This window comes from Crinia signifera, chromosome 2, assembly GCF_055691185.1.
Source record: "Crinia signifera chromosome 2, ASM5569118v1, whole genome shotgun sequence".
In the NCBI taxonomy this organism is placed as follows: Eukaryota; Metazoa; Chordata; class Amphibia; order Anura; family Myobatrachidae; genus Crinia; species Crinia signifera.
In genome coordinates, this window is record NC_139218.1 from 262089102 (window position 1) to 262108448 (window position 19347).

The 19347-nt window shown below is 45.1% G+C and overlaps 1 long non-coding RNA gene across 1 annotated transcript in view; it reads right to left on the minus strand.

Moving 5' to 3' along the window:
• Window positions 1–385: 385 nt before the first annotated feature.
• Window positions 386–19347, minus strand: part of LOC146059033 (uncharacterized) — an 89810-nt gene continuing 70848 nt past the window's right edge. Inside the window, exons 2-3 of the long non-coding RNA XR_014470111.1 lie at window positions 518–581; window positions 386–420 (exon numbers count right to left, since the gene is read on the minus strand). This is a non-coding gene — a long non-coding RNA (uncharacterized LOC146059033). The remainder of the gene's footprint in view (window positions 421–517; window positions 582–19347) is intronic.

The window sequence follows — 19347 nt, forward strand, 5'->3', positions numbered from 1 at the left end:
TCTGCTTCTATAGTGCAGTTCTTGGCTTGTTATCACCAAGGCTGACTGAAGACATGTTTTACAATCCAGTTCTTTCCTAAACAGTGCTATCAATCCACATTGTTCTAGTATCTGGAATACATAACTTTTAATAAACTTGGACAAGTTCAGAGAGTATTTTTTTTAGTAAGCAAGTTTATCATTTGAAAATTGTATAGTTGAGTGATATGAATCTAATATCCATCAAATCCAAGTCTTTATTTGGTAATTCACCTCAGCTCATACTTTAAATTTACTGTTCCACTCATAGGTGAATCTTCACAGTTATTCTTACTTGCCGTAAACTCCTTTTGCCTGCCAAACCCACTAAAATTAGAGGATGAATAATAACAGCTTTAACAAGCTATGAGATGCAGTCACCTTCTGGGATGCAGTCACCTTCTGGGATGAACAAACAATAGTTTGCAGAAATCTATAACCGGCAAACTTTCTTTAACTCAGAGAGCAACAGCACAGCCTGTACTGTTCTTCACAATACCTTATTCCAGCGATAATCAGGAGGCTTTCTCCCACTAGCTTTTGATAGGTTGGACTCCTATTCCCTAGAACAAAAAGTTTGCAGGTCATTGATTCCTGCAAACAACTATATAATTTCCTTAATATGGCTAGATAGAAAACTATAAACAAATAGTGGAACAGAGAAAACCCAGGAAACATGTATATACAACATTATAAAAGAAAATCAGAACTTGATCATAACCAGTGGCATAACTATAGAAGGTGCAGGGGTTGCAGCTGCTATGGGGCCAAATACATGGCAGTAGAGAGCCTGACCTGGCCCGGGTATATCTCTGGGGGCATGTCCTAATCATGGGAGGCATGGCCATGAACCCCTAAAATAAAATACAGAAAAAGTAGTACTGTAAGTGCCATCCTAGCCACACTGCACCCCTGCCCATAGCAACATGTGCTGGCTTGAGCAGAAGGGCTGCTGCTGGGCCCCTCCATCAAACCTGGGCCTGGGTAATTAGTACCCCCTCTTAGTGCCCATGCCGCAAAGACAAGGCAAGCAACCCCACTGCACCTTTTTGTTTTTTCACTTTAATTATTAGTAGTGCTGTGCGGTGGGTTTCAAACTATCAGTTTACTACCTGGGAGGGAGGTGGCATGCAGAGCCGCTGCCTGGAGCTGATTATTGTGGACAGGTGAGAATAAGTCATAAGAGGAGTGGCACTGCACAGCTGACAGAAGGATCAAGCTCGGAGGGTGCTGCACAGATCAGCTGACAGCGAGCCCCCGAGTCCGGATTCCGAATTGTAGGTATGAAAGATAATAAGTTAGGGTGTAAGTTGCTGCGGAGAGGGAGGATCGGTACATTTCCCTCTCTCCCTCTTTTTCTTTCTCTTTCCCTGTGACACCCTGTCTCTCTCCCTCTCTCACTTTCCCCCTCTCTTTTGCATCTCTCTTCCTCAGTGGCGTAAGTTCATCCATGACGCCCGGAGGCAAGAAAAAAGTTGGTGCCCCCCCCCCCGCGATAGATAGCTAAAGAGAAAGAATGTCAGTAGTGTCAGAAAAGTGAGGAAATGTGAGGGGAGAGTAAGATAGTGACAGGGATAGAAAGTGAGTGGAAAGCGAGAGTGTCAGGAATAGAGAGAGAGTGGTAAGAGAGAGGGAGGTCAGGTACAAAAAGAAAGGGGATGAGAGGGGAAGTCAAGCAGAGATAGTGGCATCAGGCAAATAGAGATTGGTGACAGTGGGGTCAGGCAGAGAAAGGGATAGGGTGAGGGGGGTCAGGTGGAGAGAGAGGTGTCAGGCAAAGAGAGAGATAGGTGTCAGGCAGAGAGAGAGAGAGAGGGGGGGGGGTCAGGCAGAGAGAGATGGGGGGTCAGGCAGAGAGAGATGGGGGGTCAGGCATAGAGAGAGGGGGGGGGTCAGGCATAGAGAGAGACAGGTGTCAGGCAGAGAGAGACAGGTGTCAGGCAGAGAGAGACAGGTGTCAGGCAGAGAGAGACAGGTGTCAGGCAGAGAGAGACAGGTGTCAGGCAGAGAGAGAGAGGTGTCAGGCAGAGAGAGATAGGGGGGTCAGGCAGAGAGAGAGAGAGGGGGGGGGGTCAGGCAGAGAGAGAGGGGGGGGTCAGGCAGAGAGAGGGGGGGGTCAGGCAGAGAGAGATGGGGTCAGGCAGAGAGAGATGGGGTCAGGCAGAGATAGAGAGGGGGGGTCAGGCAGAGAGAGACAGAGAGGTGTCGGGCAGAGAGGGGGGGTCAGGCAGAGAGAGAGAGTGGTGTCAGGCAGCGAGAGAGGGGGGGGTCAGGAAGATAGAGAGAGAGGGGTGCCAGGCAAAGAGAGAGAGAGAGGTGTCAGGCAGAGAGAGAGAGGGGGGGGGGTCAGGCAGAGAAATGAGAGTGGTGGGTACCAGCCTGGTGCTGCTACAGCCCAGATGCAGGCCGTGCACACAAAGCAGGGTCTGAATGTGAGGTGACGGGAGGAATCAGAGGCTGACAGGTACCTTCCCCATGTGCTGGGCTTGCAACACTGCAGCTCCCCGGGACTCTGTTTGCGCTGCTGCGGGCCGGCTGAGCAGGTGTGTGTAGAGCGTCCTCACCGGCTGGCTCTTCCCCGCAGGCTGTTACGCTTCTGGCTATGATTCTGCCCTTCAATGGCTGCTGGTGATCGGAGGCTAGCCAGGCTGACTCCCGGGCCGCTGACACCACGCAGGGCTGAGCCAGTTCGCTGGGAGCTTGTATGGCGCGCACAGGGGCGGAGCTATACTTTTCTCAATCTCTATCCCTGAGTGGCACCGTCCCGCACTGGCTGCGGAGTCTCCAGGTCAACTCCCGGCTCATGTCTACTGTACTGTTGGCGCGCTGTCGCTTGTGACGGGGGGGGGCTGTACTGCCGAACAACAACTATACAAATAAGCATAACATAGTAGGGTAAGGTAGGCCCCCTGTAAGGTTGGCGCCCGGCGGCAGATGACTCCACTGCCTCCGGGAGTTCCGCCACTGCTCTTCCTGACACCCTGTCTCTCTCCCTCTCTTCCTGTCCCTCTGTCTCTCCCTGATACTCTCAGGGAGAGACAGAGATACTCTCCCCTACCTACCTGACTTTCTCTCACTCACTCTCACTTGTAACCAATGTTCCCTCTAATTTTACGAAGGCTGTGTGCGGCTAAAGATTTTGGCTGTGCAACTTTGGAATGAAATTAAAATTTTTGTGCGTCACTTATATATAACTGGAAAATGACATTCAGCATTTGTGTTAACTTTACTTCAAAATTATATTAAACATTTAAACATTCAAAATACAGTACACAATGTAGTTAATGGGTGAAACACACATTAATTGAGTCCACAACTGCAAAAAGGGACCACTTCTGCTTTGTGCGCTCAGTTGTAATGTCTGTGCGCATGCTCCTCAAGGTGTGTGCGCGCGCACGTGTGCACAGCTTAGAGGGAACACTGCTTGTAACCCTCCCTAACCCTTGCCTTTCCCAGCTCTCTCCCCGACACCCCCTCTCTCTCTCTCTCTCTCTCTCCCTCTCACTCTCTCCCACTCCTGCTGTTTCTCACTACTCTTGCATTCTCTCTTTCTTTTGCTGACACCCTCTCTCCCTTGTCTCTCACTCCCCTAACTCTATCTCCTACCCCTCCTAAGGATTAAACTATCCAAATAATGTAGATGTCTGCAGCAACAGGTGATAGTTAATTGTTCAGAGGATATTGGAAATATGAATACAATAGTTTTAATTAAACAGGTTAATTGGGAAGATCAGCAGCATGCAATAGCCTAACAGTAGAATGAGAGCAACACATGTGCAGCATATGTTCAAGGAAAAAAGTTCCCCCAAAAAGAAAGCAACTACAAAATGCTAATTATAGATATTAATAAGTTTCCATAATGTCATCAAACACAATACATAGCTCAGTGGTTTAAGCTGTTCACTAGTGTTAAAATAGCGCTACAATAATCCCCGGCTGCAATATTGTCTGATTCTGTAGATTTATTTAACATGTATATCTTCACACTAGGGAGTAGCTTAAGTGTATTACTAACGAGTCTCTTATTAGAATCGTCTACTCTTCCAGCATACATGAAGGCCACTGTATGTTTAGGGCTGTGAGGCGGCATTTCATTATTATATTATCTGATGTTGCACAGTGTTTTTATGCTGAGGAATACATAAACATGTTTTATACCATTTCACTTTTATTGTGTGCTTGCATTGACATTTTTATATTTGCTATTTATGGAAGGGAAAGAGATTTGTTTATGAGGGTCATCAGGAAACAAGAAACTAAGCCCACATGCAATATGACTTTCAAAATACCTCCAGGGGATTGAATATCCAAGAAACCCACCCATGTCAGGGATAAAGCATGTGTCGGAAAGAGCACTAGATTACTTCTGGGTATTCGCAGACACAGAGGTTGTAAGTTTTCAGGTTTTCTAAATGATGTTAGAATTAAAATAATATTTTTTGTTCCTCTTTGCGCTCTTCTGTTTACTGTTGTGTCCTGCACCTGTTACAGTAAATTGCAGGTCGTGTACACCGTCTGTATGAGGTCAAGTATGTCCATGTCTGTCCGGTGCACTGACCAATAAGGGAATAGCTTACATTTTCTGAAATATTTTATTTAATTAACCCAGATTGTGACTGTAGGTGTATAGCGCAGCATACTTGGAGGCTTCTACAGTTATTTTAGAATATTATGAGAAATAGAAAGCAAAATGAAAACTATCCTAATCCTGTGACAAACATATTGCACAATATATTTTGATTGTTTTTTTTTTTTTTAATAGCACATATACAAAATTATATTCGCCCAATTGTAATGACAATACAATACAATACTATGTTTATACTGTACATAAGTGATTATTGATTACTGTTACTGGAAATAAAAGTTCTTTATATGATTTAAGCCCCATGTCTGTATGTTTTTGCTGCAAAATGAGTGATGTTACTAAGAAAAGGGCCTAATTAAGGGTTCCCCCGCCCTGCTTAATACAGAAGTGACTGCCCTTCCCCGCCACTTATTTTTTTGCTCACAGTCAGCTGAAATCTGTAACAGGCTGGGGCCTCAGCTCCATTCATATTGCCATTTATCGCCATAGAAGTACCAGAGCCTAGGTCTCTGGTGCCTGGGGCAAGGCAGTCATTTGGTGCCCCCCTAATAAAGACTAAAAAAGCTGATGTACAATGGATTGAGCAGTGCCAAAATCCAATCCCTGTTATGCGGATGCGGGGGGTGGGTGGTGAGCGTCACGGGTGGGTAAGAAGAGGCTCTGCGCTTGGCTGCCCCATGCTCACCTAGAAGGGGAGGCAGCTAGTGGGGATGAAGCGGCTGCCATCTTAGAGTAGAGTGCTGCTGGATGCCAGTGACTTTATACGCCATCCAGGATGGTCAGGACCCCAGAACATCTGGTACCAACCTCGGGTGAGAAGGGAGATAGATGGAGATGAGTGGCTTACCTCAGCGCTGTAACGCTACGAATGGCCGCGACTCAGCGACGGGGTACAGACTCCCCTAGTTCTGTCCTGGCAGTACCTGCAACAGCGGCAGTGGCATCAAGGTCGACATAAGATTTTCAATACTGCCGACAGGCAGTATTTCATGCCCTACCATCCACTAGAGAGAGAAGGGAGAATAGAATAGTTTGGCGTGTGTAGCGAGGTTCCATTAGGGCCAAAAAAACTTGAAAACCCCGTGCCAACCTTTTGACTGTCGACCTTGCCATTGTCGACCTAAAGCTTGTGTCGACCTTCCAACTTTGTCGACCTTAGTGTGTCAACCTATTTCATGTGTCCACCTAAGCCATGTCGACCCAATGCATGTCAACCTAATATTGGTCGATCTAATGACCCATACCCCTCACAGGATCTCCTCATCCTGATGCCCCTACTGTACCTCATTGACAATGGCAAGCAACGCTGCTCCCACAGTTCCCGGCCCCAACTCCAACAGCATCAGGGAATGCTCCCATCCCAGTGCAATCCATTGTGCTGGCGCTGTGCCCCCCGCCGCCCCCCCCCCCCCAGAAACTAGGGGCCTCACTAACATACGGGCCCCATAGCAGCCCCAGGCAGGGCAAAAAAATTAAATGTTGCTTCAGCATTTTCGTCGGGATCCCTCCTCCCCCTTTCCTACTCCTCCAGTGGTCACACTGAATGCCAGGTGTGACATCATCATGCTCAACATTATCAGTGAGCAGTAGTAGTAGTTTGTTTATTTATAAGGCGCCACAAAGTTGATTAGGTGAGAGGTCAGGCGGCGGTCGGTGGTGGAGCGAAGAGGACGGGAGGGAGTGTGGATAGAGATCAGTGAAGAGAGGTAGGGAGCGGTTGGAGAGGAGAGAGCCTTGTAGGTTGTGGTGAGGAGTTTAAAGAGAACTCAGAAAGGAACGGGGAGCCAGTGAAGAGATAGACAGATGGGGGAGGCGGAGGTAGAGCGGCGGGAGAGGAAGATGAGTCTAGCAGCAGTATTAAGAATGGATTGGAGGGCCGGATTAAGGGCCTCCTGGGCCTGGAGCTGAAAATGTCCAAGGGCCTGTTATGAGAAGTGGAGGAGGAGAGGCCAATGTTATGTAGGCATGTAGAACCCATACACTATACACCCCAATGTCTCTCTAAATATATACGGTACTTGTGTAGTTTCACGGCACCAGTATGGCGCCGTGCGTCTGAGTCCCCTTGCGGGGCTCGCTTCGCTCGCCCACGCTGCGGGCTCGGTGGCTCGCTACGCTCGCCACGCTATTTAAAATCAACTCCATGCCAACATGGATAGTGGGGGTATGAACTATCCATGTTGGCATGGGGTTAAGTTACTTTTTTTAACATAGTTTGTGGCAAGCTGGCGCCGTGAAACTACACAAGTACCATATATACAAGTACAAAAATGTCAAAATTGTGTAAAATAGAAATGCATTTGTGATTTATGGCCAACCATGTGACCGTGTGGTGTCTGGTAATCATCAAGTTGTCATGGTCATGGGCTTATTTTTATGTGAAGGCCTGGAGTTGCAGCTCCCCATTGTTAATGTGGCCCTATCAGTGAGAGAAGAGAGGTTGTATAGGTAGGGGCCCCACTGCACTGCTTTGCCGGGGGGGGGGGGGGCATAAAGCTGTTAAGATGGCCCTGCCACTGCTTTCCTTGCTTATTACCTCATCAACCCCATACATACCTTAATAGAAAAGAGCATACATTTTTTTTGCTGCAAAATAACAAACCAGAAATCGGCAGAAGAGCATAATGGAATTACGATACTTCACATACTCTTATCCTGAAAACAGATTAAAGTTTAAACGATCTTAAAATAAAAGGCAAATAGTTGACACTAGATACAATTTAATTCTCTGCAAGTTTTATTGCTCTGTACTATTTGGCAATATCTTACTTAACAGAAGCATTATGACTATTACTTACTGTGTGAAATGCTATAAGCATAGATTACAGTAAATTTCTGTCACTTGGATCAGTTTACATGCATGCCGAAATGTACTATAATTCTAGTAAATTACTTGGAAAATACTGCTTTATATAAATACAGAGAAGTGAGTCATAATTACTGATATTGAACATTTGTACATTCTCCAAGAATCAAAGCTATACTACTAATACGTATATTAAGTCCTGAATTAAATAGATGGAATGCCGCTTCAAGCTGTGCATTTTATACATACAGTTCAGTCATAAATTTGTGGGTTGTTCAGGTTTATGTATTAAATATGCTGTGTAAAGAATTCAGAAAACAGGATGAATATGACAAAATACTAGCATGCGGGAACCATGGAGCATAGGTGACGGGGGAGATGTTAGAACTTAATTTGGTCAGATTCTTTAGGGTTTATGTACTAAGATGGGAGTTCTATTGAAGATGGGGTGTTGCTAGGGGCAAGCAATCAGAGTCTATCTATTATCTTCTAAAAGCGGCTAAAAAAATAAGTAGACTCTGATTGGTTGCTATGGGCAACAGTCTATCTTCAATAGAACGCTCATCTTAGTTAATAAACCCCTAAGATGAGAGTTCAATTGAAGATAGGATGATGGTTTGTGCAACCATCAGAATCTTATTATTATTTATTTAGTACCTCCTAGAACAGTGATGGCTAACCTTGACACTCCAGCTGTTGTTGAACTACACATCCCAGCATGCTCTGCTACAGTTTTGCTATTTGGCCATGCTAAAAATTATGTAGGGCATTCTGGGATGTGCAGTTCAACAACAGCTGGAGTGTCAAGGTTAGCCATCACTGTTCTAGAAGATAACAGACAGAGGTACGAATTCGGCGCTGTCTCCAAAGATGGGTGTCTGAGCATCCCATTCCTGCCTGTTCAGAGATGTTTTACTGGAAGTAGGTAAGGCAAGCAGTGGCCGCTAGAATAAAAGCAATGTCTGTTTTGCTAGTTAGCAGGTTCAAGGATGGGGTAATGGTGGGAATGATAAAGATGCACCAACACTGCTATTTTTAGCACTTTCAAAACTCTGACGTAGGGGCCCCTAAATAAAAGTGTTGGGACAAAATCTAGGTACTCGGGGGTATATGTACACTGCTTATCAAAAAGAGGTGGAAATGCACCAATGTCTTGTGTACCAATGTCAGCCATTCCTTCCCCTGCTTCCCAACTTTCATATGTGTCAGTGCTATCAATAGCAGTTACTGACATACAGGCACATGGATTGGCTAGTCTTTACACTGCTATCTGCAGTCATCTGGTCATACAGGCTTCGAGTCTTTTAACATTGTCAACAATGTCTGCTTATATAAGTAATCTTCTAACCAGACTTCAATGCAGACATTAATACTGTTTGAAAGATTATCATTACTGAGCCCTTTTGTAGTTACCAGTACAGATATTATGGCATGTATGGTCACCTCTAATCTGCATGATGGTGAGTCGTTTAGGTAGCTTTTAGTTTATTTAGTTCAGACAGAAAGATCCAGAATGTGGGCATGGTTAGATGTTTACAGCAATAGCAAATCCATTTCTATGCATACTGCATCATAAAAGTTTCCAGTGGCATCATTGACAGTGAAATATTTAGCATTTTCTTTTTTTTTAAATTTCAACTTTATTTTCATTTTACATATCTTACATGAATATAAAACAATTTCTAAAATGACAGAATGCCTTACATACATTACCCTTTATTTCCCCCACATTGGAGCACTCAATAGTACACAGTAATTTTACAGCTTATCTTTACGTCAAGGGGCGAACTCCACCTCTCCCTCCAGTTTATTCTTAGTTTAGATTTAAATTTATTTTTGTGCCTTATCTACTCCTTAACGATATATCACCCTTAGTATGTACTTTAGTGTTTTATTTATCCTGTGTTCTGTGCTTCGTTATCTTTATTTCGTGTTGTCTTTATCTATATCCCTCTTTAATATAAGGTATATCTACATACCTACTCCCTGTGTACTACCATCTTCTTGAGCTACTTCTTATAAGTGACCTTCTCGCTTAATATATATGTGCATCGTTTTTTATTTTAACTTATTCTAATATATGTGGGATTAACGTGTCTATTTCTGTGGATTTTATTATTCACTCTATTGTGTACTATTTATTCTATTCTTGGGTCTTCTTACGTATATCTTCTATGTGCTTTACCATTTTTCTTATCTCATTCTAATATATATGTGATTCAAATATTAATTTCTTCACTTTTTCATTATTGCCTCTTTTTTGGTGTACCCCCCTTTCCAGGAGCCGTGGGGTTCGCCCCTCGATTTACAATTTTTCCCCCGTCTGTATCCTTCCATATGAAGAGTTTACTTTTTTAACTGATCCGGTTATTTGTATTTCATTCCCAGGTTTTGGGTATGCATTCTTACCATTACATATTCCTATGTCATTTACTACTAATTTCTTTCCCTCCCACCCTCCCCCTTTAGGTTGATTTTTACTTTTTACTTCTTCCCTTTTCACCTTTTTTTTACCTCACATTGTAATTCTGGTTACTTTGATTTCCATTAACTATTACTTCCCCCTTCTACATCTTCCAGTTGTTCCAAACCTTATGGAAAATGATTATCCTCCCCCTTGCCATATACGTAAATTTTTCATGTGCCATAGTAGCGTTTATAAGGGCTTTCCAAGTATCTATATCAGGGCCTTCTTTAGCCATCCACTTACGGGCTATACAGGTTTTGGCCAGAGTAAGTGCTATGATGGCAAACAATCTAAGATGTTTTTCCATTGTCCCCTTCTTTATATTAGACAATACACAGGCGGATGGTGTGCAACTTTCCCTAGGAACTCTTCTGATCACTAATTCATTAATCACCTCTTCCCAGAATTTGTTTACCTCTGGGCAGGACCAGAGCAGATGCCAATAGGTGCCTATATTATTTATGCACTTAGGGCAATTAGCACTATCTCTCCCCCCCGATTCTATACAGTAACTCTGATGTCATATACGTCCGGTGGACTATAAACAACTGAATCTGTTGCTGGTTCACTTGATTAGTTGCTAGAGTTACATTTGCAAGGGTATCTTGCCATTCCTGTTCGGAGATAGGGCCTAAATCTGCCTCCCATTTAGTCTTTAATTCCCCCAACTCATCCCTGTGGATTTCTTGACCAAGGGCCCGATATATATAGGATACCTCATGTCTACTCGGGCATCTCTTGAGTAGTTTTTTAGTTGCTGCATGTTCTATTTTCGGGCCAGCCCTTCCAAATTGGGTGTTACAGGCATGTCGCAATTGCATATAACTAAACAGATATTTGTTGGGAAGTGAAAATTCAGATTTAAGGGACTGAAATGATCTTAACTCCTCATTTTCATATAATTGTCCCAGGGCTTTAACCCCTTTTGATCCCCATATCTTCTCCATTTGTATATTCCCTAACTCTATTAGTGCTCTAGCTCCAACCAGGGGCATTTCAGGGTCTATTCCCTGAGTTCCCAATATTCCTTCCACCTGTTTCCACACCAGATTCATCTGTCTAATAATTGGTGGCCATTTCCGCCTCGTATTACCACTCAGCAACATTTCCAAAGGTGTATGCCCAGGGGTTAAGATCCTAATTATCTCACTAAAGCCATCCTCTTCTATCCCACTTTGGGTCAAATTTCTTAAGTGCGCTAATTGTGTGGCTAGATAGTACAGCCAGAGGTTCGACAATGCCAATCCACCCTCCCCTTTTGGCCGGGTTAAAGTTTTTAATTTTAATCTTGGTCTTTTATTAGACCAAATTAAAGATGATATTAATCCTTCTATCTGACGAAAAATTTGTCTTGGAAGATAAACTGGGGAGTGGTGTAACACATATAAAACCTTCGGCTGCACTATCATCTTAACCAAGTTGATTTTCCCTGTTATCGTCAAGGGAAGACGCCCCCAGGGTTCTATTTTAGATTTGATATACTCAATTTGCGGGGTTATGTTTAATATTTCAAACCTTGAGGTGTCCCTCGCGACCCTTATCCCCAAATACTGGAACTCTTCAACCCATTTAAGTGGGGCCGGGGCTGTAATCAATGGGGGACATGGGCCCTCCAGGGGTAATATGCATGATTTGTTCCAATTGATATTAAGGCCCGAGTATCCCCCAAATCTCTCCACCGTCCCCACCATCTCCGGCACTGCCTCCAAGTGATTACGTACAAAAAGCAGAATATCATCTGCGTACAACGCTATTCGGTTTTCCTTTTTCCCAATATTAATTCCCTTTATTATTCTACTCTCTCTTATGAGGCATGCCAGAGGTTCGATGGCCACAGCAAAGAGACCGGGGGACATCGGGCATCCCTGCCTTGTGCCCCTTTTAATCTCGAACCTAGGGGATATATAATTATTTACTGAAACTCTTGCAGCTGGACATGAGTACAGTAATTTGGTCCAATTAATGAACACCGGGCCAATCCCTATCCAATCCATAGCCTCCCACAAATAGGTCCATTCAATAGTATCGAAGGCTTTAGCCGCGTCGAGTGAAATTACAGCCGCGGCCTGCCTTTCCTCCTGCTGTACTTGCAGGTGGAGAAACAGTCTTCTCAGGTTAGAAGTTGTAGACCTTCCTGGCATAAAGCCGGCTTGGTCACTATGTATAACTTCTAATAAAACCTGGCTCAACCTATTTGAAAGGACCTTCGCCAAAATTTTTACATCATTAGTTAACAGGGATATTGGCCTGTAGGATTCCACCTCCTTGGGATCTTTATCTTTTTTAAGAATAACTGTTATTAGGGCTTCTGACATTGAAGCAGGGAGTTTTCTATGTAAGTAGACTTCGTTAAATAAAGTCAGGAACCTAGGGGAGAAGAATCTACTATACTTTTTATAGAGTTCTTGGGGTATTCCATCCATTCCAGGCGCCTTCCCCCCTGGAATGGAGGCTATTGCCACATTAATCTCATCCAAAGTTATGGGGGCGTCTAGGATTTCCCTAGAAGCGAGGGACAGGGTTGGATGACTTATATCAGCTAGATAGCTTCGGATCTCCTCAGGGGTATATATCTGATTAGATTGATATAATTGTGAGTAAAATTGTCTAAATTCCTCAGCTATCTCAGGTGTCTGATAGACCGAGCTTCCTTCTTTTACTTTTATTTCTATTACTGTGTTTGCGGGTCTATCCTGTTTTACAATTCCTGCCAGAAAACTCCCAGGCCTGTCCCCTTCAACGTATCTTAAATGCCCTGCGTATAATTCCCGTATTTTTTCCTTTTCCTCTAGGCATTGTCGCCAAGCCTCTTGGGCATCCCTCCATTTCATTTTATTTTCCTCAGTGCTACTAAGGAGATATAGTGATTCCAAGGTACTACAGTTTTTTTCCAACTCCTGCTCTTTAACCCGGTATGATGTTTTTAGCCCCGCTATCTCCCTTATCAAGGTTCCCAAATAACTTCAATGGGCGCTGAACCGTTATTGGTCAAGAAGAATTCATGCCACATAGCTTCGAGTTTCTCCCCCTCCTCCAATTGTGTCAACCAGAATGTATTCAGTCTCCAAAATGTAAATCCCCTTTTGTCACCCAAGTTCACTTTATACAATATTGGGGAATGATCTGAAATACCCCGTGTTAGATAAGTGATTTCATGGGTATTCGGGATTAACTCTTCGGATACTAGTACTAGGTCAATTCTTGAAAATGTGTCGTGAGAACTCGAGAAACAAGAGTATTGCTGTACTTCCGGGTATTTCTCCCTCCATACATCCAGCGGTGTAGCTAGGTGCCATGGTGCCCGGAGCAAGGGCATATTTTGCGCCCCCCTACCCCGGTAATGAATTAGGGGCGTGGCTAACATGTGTTTGCATGTTACATTTGAAAAGAAAAAACTTAAAAAATAAGACACTATATAAGACGCTGTAACGGAATCTGCTGCACTATATAAGACACTGTAACGGAATCTGCTGCGCTATATAAGACGCTGTAACGGAATCTGCTGTGCTATATAAGACACTAACGGAATCTGCTGCACTATATAAGACACTGTAACGGAATCTGCTGCGCTATATAAGATATTGTAACAGAATCTGCTGCGCTATATAAGACGCTGTAACGGAATCTGCTGCACTATATAAGACGCTGTAACGGAATCTGCTGCGCTATATAAGACACTGAAATGGAATCTGCTGCGCTATATAAGACGCTGTAACGGAATCTGCTGCGCTATATAAGACGCTGTAACGGAATCTGCTGTGCTATATAAGACACTGTAACGGAATCTGCTGCACTATATAAGGTGCCGTAACGGAATCTGCTGCGATGTATAAGACACTGTAACGGAATCTGCTGCGCTATATAAGACACTGTAACGGAATCTGCTGCGCTGTATAAGACACTGTAACGGAATCTTCTGCGCTATATAAGACACTGTAACTGAATCTTCTGTGCTATATAAGACACTGTAACGGAATCTGCTGCGCTATATAAGACACTGTAACGGTATCTGCTGCGCTATATAAGACACTGTAACGGTATCTGCTGCGCTATATAAGACACTGTAACGGAATCTGCTGCGCTATATAAGACACTGTAACAGAATCTGCTGCGCTATATAAGACACTGTAACGGAATCTGCTGCGCTATATAAGGTGCCGTAACGGAATCTGCTGCGCTATATAAGACACTGTAACGGAATCTGCTGCGCTATATAAGGTGCCGTAACGGAATCTGCTGCGATGTATAAGACACTGTAACGGAATCTGCTGCGCTTTATAAGACACTGTAACTGAATCTTCTGCGCTATATAAGACACTGTAACTGAATCTTCTGCGCTATATAAGACACTGTAACGGAATCTGCTGCGCTATATAAAACACTGTAACGGTATCTGCTGCGCTATATAAGACACTGTAACAGAATCTGCTGCGCTATATAAGACACTGTAACGGAATCTGCTGCGCTATATAAGGTGCCGTAACGGAATCTTCTGCGCTATATAAGACACTGTAACGGAATCTGCTGCGCTATATAAGACACTGTAACGGAATCTTCTGCGCTATATAAGACACTGTAACGGAATCTGCTGCGCTACATAACATGATGACAGCTGTAAATAAATAAATATACAGCACAGCAGGGCAGCAGCAGATGCCAGAGAGATTCACTCCCCCCCCCTCCTCCCCTCCCCCAGGACCCACGAATCCCCCAAACCCCAAGTGTATTATTAATCTTATTACATCATAAATTAGCTGTAAAAAAAAAAAAAAAAAAAAATCCACCTTGAATAATGTTAGCAGGGCGGCACGGTCGGCAGTAGAAACTATCCTCACCAGCGCTTGGGATGGCTGTGGCTGATGACGGAGGAGGGAGTGAGAGGCAGGCGACTGTTTGAGGAATCTGAGTGCTGCTGCGCTGCGCTGCCCGGAAGCCGGTCCGAGCAGCATCAGCAGCACGAAATTACAATGGAGTGACAGAGTGACCAAGCGTCACGGACCGGGCAGGGGGCAGGAGGCAGGCGCCGGGCAGGGCAGCCGCCGGGCAGGGCAACCGCCGGCGCACGCTGCCCGTATTGATCTTTCTTCTGCAGGTATGATTTTTGCGGAGGGGGGGCGGGCCGGCGGCGCCATCCGACCAATCGGCGCCCGGAGCAGGAGCTCCGGTGGCTCCGCCCTCCCTACGCCTCTGCATACATCCCAAAGTCCCATTTCCTTTACTATTTCTGAAAACCCTGTTTTCCGTAGTACACCTCCCGCACTCCGTGCCCTCTTTCTATCCAAACTTGGGTTCATTACATTGTTAAAATCCCCCATCATCACAATGGGTACATTAGGGTATAGTGCCATGAAGTCTGCTGCTGCTCTTAACACATCATAACTGAATGGTGGTGGTATGTATACTGCCATCAGCAGCAGAGTCCTGGACCTAATTCGAGATTTAATAAAAATATATCTTCCCCATTGGTCAACCATTATCTTGTCCATGGTAAATGGAACCCCTCTACGTACCAACACGGAGAACCCCTGGAGGTGGAGGTGTGGGTTGAGTGGTAAGCCCATCCTATCCAAGATTTTTTTAGTGATAGCACCTTGCCACCTTCCAAGTGGGTCTCCTGTAGGCAAATTATATCTGCGGCCTGCTGGCGGAGGTATCTCATGACAAGAGCTCGTTTTATTTTGTTGTTCATTCCCCTCACGTTCCAAGTGAGGAAGCTATAATTTACCGACATTCCCCTTTTCGGTTAAGGACACAACCAGGGGTAGTTAATTTTCTCTCAGTAACCATTTCATAGCAGCATAAGGCTCCCTTACTCCCACTCTTCATCAACCTAACCCTTTCCCCCCCTCCACCTACCCCCCCTTCCACCCCCCTCCCTGCATGCCCTCCCTCTCTTCTATCCATGACATGCTTAATACCCAATCCTGCCCACCCCCACCTATTCCCCTTCCTATTTACATCGAACTGTTTTGAGGCAATCAATTTAATTGCTACAGGTTGGGGGCTCTCCCCCGCTCCCGAAATCATCATACTTCTAGACTCCCCAGCGAGACCAACCAATCCTTTTTTCTCCTTTCCTCCCTTCCCTCCCTCCTCACCTCCTCTCTCCCCCCACCTCCCTTCCACCATCTTTCCAACAGAACCGTTCTCACGTTTTCCAATAGAAGAAAAAGAAGAAAAGATATCAAGCATTAAACCATTTCCCTGTCAACAAGCTAACACCTATTATACTGCATGCCCCCCACACAGAAAAAAAAAGAGAGAAAAAAAAAACCCACCCCTGAATTATAATTCATTGCACATTTGCCTGGAAATTCCAATACCAACATAACCTCTTTTTTAAGGAACCTAGGATTTCCACAGGCTACAAATTGGGGATTCTCCCCCTCCTCCACAATCATTATGCTCACAGGGTCCCCCATAGAGTGATTCGTCATTCTCTGACAGCAAAGAGTCACTCTGAGGAGTGTCTATTACAATCTCAAGCAGAGACCCAGTAAGCAACCGACCAGAAATATTCCTAACACCCCCTTTTCTCTTTTATGGGGGAAGGGGGGGAAGGGATAAAAAAAAAAAAAAGGGGGGGGGGGGGACAAGTCAGAAGGGGGGACAGTTAACACATTTTACTTTACTCTTATGCTTTTTATCTGGCTAATTAGCTAGAATCCATTGCACGTTTGCCTGGAAATTTAGAGTCCAGCCAGGCTGCAGCTTCTTTTGGTGTTAGAAAGAATTTTGTATTTCCCTCATAAACCACTCTGAGCTTAGCCGGGAAGAGCACTGCATATTGGATCTCCAGTTCTCTCATGCGTTTCTTGATCTCGTAATATTGTGCTCTTTCCCGCTGAACCCCGATAGCATAGTCCGGAAACACTGAAATCTTTATGGTGTCCCATACTAATGGGCCTTTAAGTCTCGTTAATCTGAGAATAGTGTCCGGATCTGCGTAATGGAGTATTTTTGCGATCAAGGTGCGAGCTGGTGCCCCTGGAGGAGATGGTCTCATGGGGACACAGTGGGCTCTCTCCACTGAGAAGTATTTAGAGAAGGCGTCCTGCCCATATACCTTTACCAACCAGTTCTCAAGAAATATTTCTGGGTTTGCTCCTTCTACCTTTTTCCGGCAGCCCTACGAATCTTAAATTCTTTCTCCTGAAACGACCTTCCATATCCGTCATCTTCATATTAAGTGATTTAAGTTGAGAAGCCATATCCTCCATTTGTACTGCCAGAGGGGTCACTTTATCCTCTAATGCTGATGTGCGAATTTCCACTTCCTTGACCCTTTCTTTTACTCTTTGGACTGACTGTTTTATCACATCAAGGTCTTCTTGAACCTTCTCAATTTTATTAGCCAGACGCCCCTCACTTGCCGCAAGGGCATCCAGTACTTTTTGTATTGAGGATTCACTTTGTTCTGACTCTGGAGGGGTAGTCGGGGGGGAAGTCCCTTCTCTGGTAGCCGGAGTTGGGGTGACTGGCTGCCTTGAGAATTTGGCAAGCTTATTAGCTGCAGTTGTATTCTGAGTTTTCCCCATTTGTAACTTGGGGGGCACCGCTGCTCTGCTGTTTACAATTTTTAGGAGACTCCTATACTAGGAGAGAGGGGAAAGAGGGAGAGGGCAGGTATATAGTGTCTTTTTATGGGTTTTTATCCCCTTTTTCTTTCCTCCTAAGCACACAGTACCATTAATCTCAGTCCACAAACCTTTCCCCTTTCTTTTCCCTTTGAGTTGCAGGGATATACTTGAAAAGTAATGTCTTATAAATGAGAAAGAGGTAAGTTACTCACAACGTCGCTGGGTCATCCACATATGTCACTGGTCCCTTTGTTTAACCAGGGGGCACCATTCAGCTCCAGTCTTTCCTGCTGCCACCAGGTCGGATCCTGCCCGCCTCTCGCCGGTCACTCCTCTCCCCTTTTACTTGAGGAGGTACCGGTACCACTCTGCTGCTATCGCCAGCTTCAAACCGCCACCGACCAGACCAGCAACTTCCTCACTCCAAGGCAGGCTCCACCGCTTTTCAGGGGGTCACCGCCCAAGCAGGCTCCACCGCTTTTCAGGGGGTCACCGCCACACTCAATCCCCCAGCTCAGCCGGCAGCCGCCTCACTCCCTCAGCGATATATGGATCTTGGCTCAGTGCTTAGCGGGGCTCTCGCGTCACTCTGCTTTCTCGCGCACTCCGTCCCCGCGTTGCGCCAGCGTCCTGGGGAGTTCCCCTCGTCTCTCACCGCGGGTGGCTCGGTGCTGCTTGTCTGTCTCCGGCTTCCAGCCCCGTGCAGTCGTCGGCTGCCTACGTCACCTCCGGTCCCAGCGCCCACCTCCTCTCACGAGGTACACGCTGCCGGCACACTGATCACTTCCTTTCTCCTCACCGCACCGCAGCGCGTCTCAGGTAATGGGGGAGAAATAGCAGGGGGGGAAGGACTGCACTTTCATCAGCCGAGATTGGACCCTCCTCGCTGGGGAGCTCTATACAGGATCACTGCCATTAGCATGGAGCGGGAGAGAGCAGCGACCTACGTCTCACTCCCTACCCTCCGTAGCCACGCCTTCGTCTCAAATATTTAGCATTTTCAGGAGCGTAACTTCATCCCATGTGTTCCAAGGCAAGATACAGTTGGGACAACCACCGCCCACCAACTGTACCTATAAAGCTCTTCTTCTTCTGTAGTAAGGGCCTGATTCATGTTCACTTGCAAAAGCAAATTCTCTCTCTAATGGACAAACCATGTGCACTGCAGGTGGGGCAGATGTAACATGTGCAGAGAGAGTTAGATTTGGGTGGGGTTTGTACTTATATTGCAGTGTAAAAAAAGCAGCCAGTATTTGCACTGCACAGAAACAAAATAACACCCAAATCTAACTCTCTGCACATGTTACATCTGCCCGCACCCATACACAGCCCCACACACGCATTCATGCTAAACAACGCCCTTAACACATTGAGTGACTTCGCAACAGTACACAAAGGGGAGTGTACTCCAGCTAAGCGCACACTTGCATGCTCTTGGCCACATTCATGTGAGTGCAGGATCATGCATTGTGCATGTGAGCAGCCTCTGTGGTTTTGTTTATTAGCAACTCCAACCATACACACGTTTGATTTCGTAGGGGACTTGTGAACGGATTTAATGGATGCAAGCTTCAGCATCCTAACAGGGTGGCACATGAGCATTTTATACCTTTTTCCCACTGCAGCTCTAAAAATAGTGATCTATGCAAATTTGCATCCATGCGAGTCAATCAGAATAACCCCCCTTAACTAGTGCTTCATTAAAAGTGTCACTGCCTTGACAGGGGGACAGTGTTTTGGGAATGAACTTTCATATATGCTGATATAAAGACTAATAATTGTCACCTAGGTTACACACTTTTTTGTTTTTTATTGAGTGCTTTATGTAATGTATTTGCTTTCACTTTTTACCCTATTGTCAACTGTACAGTATGTGCATACCAAATTA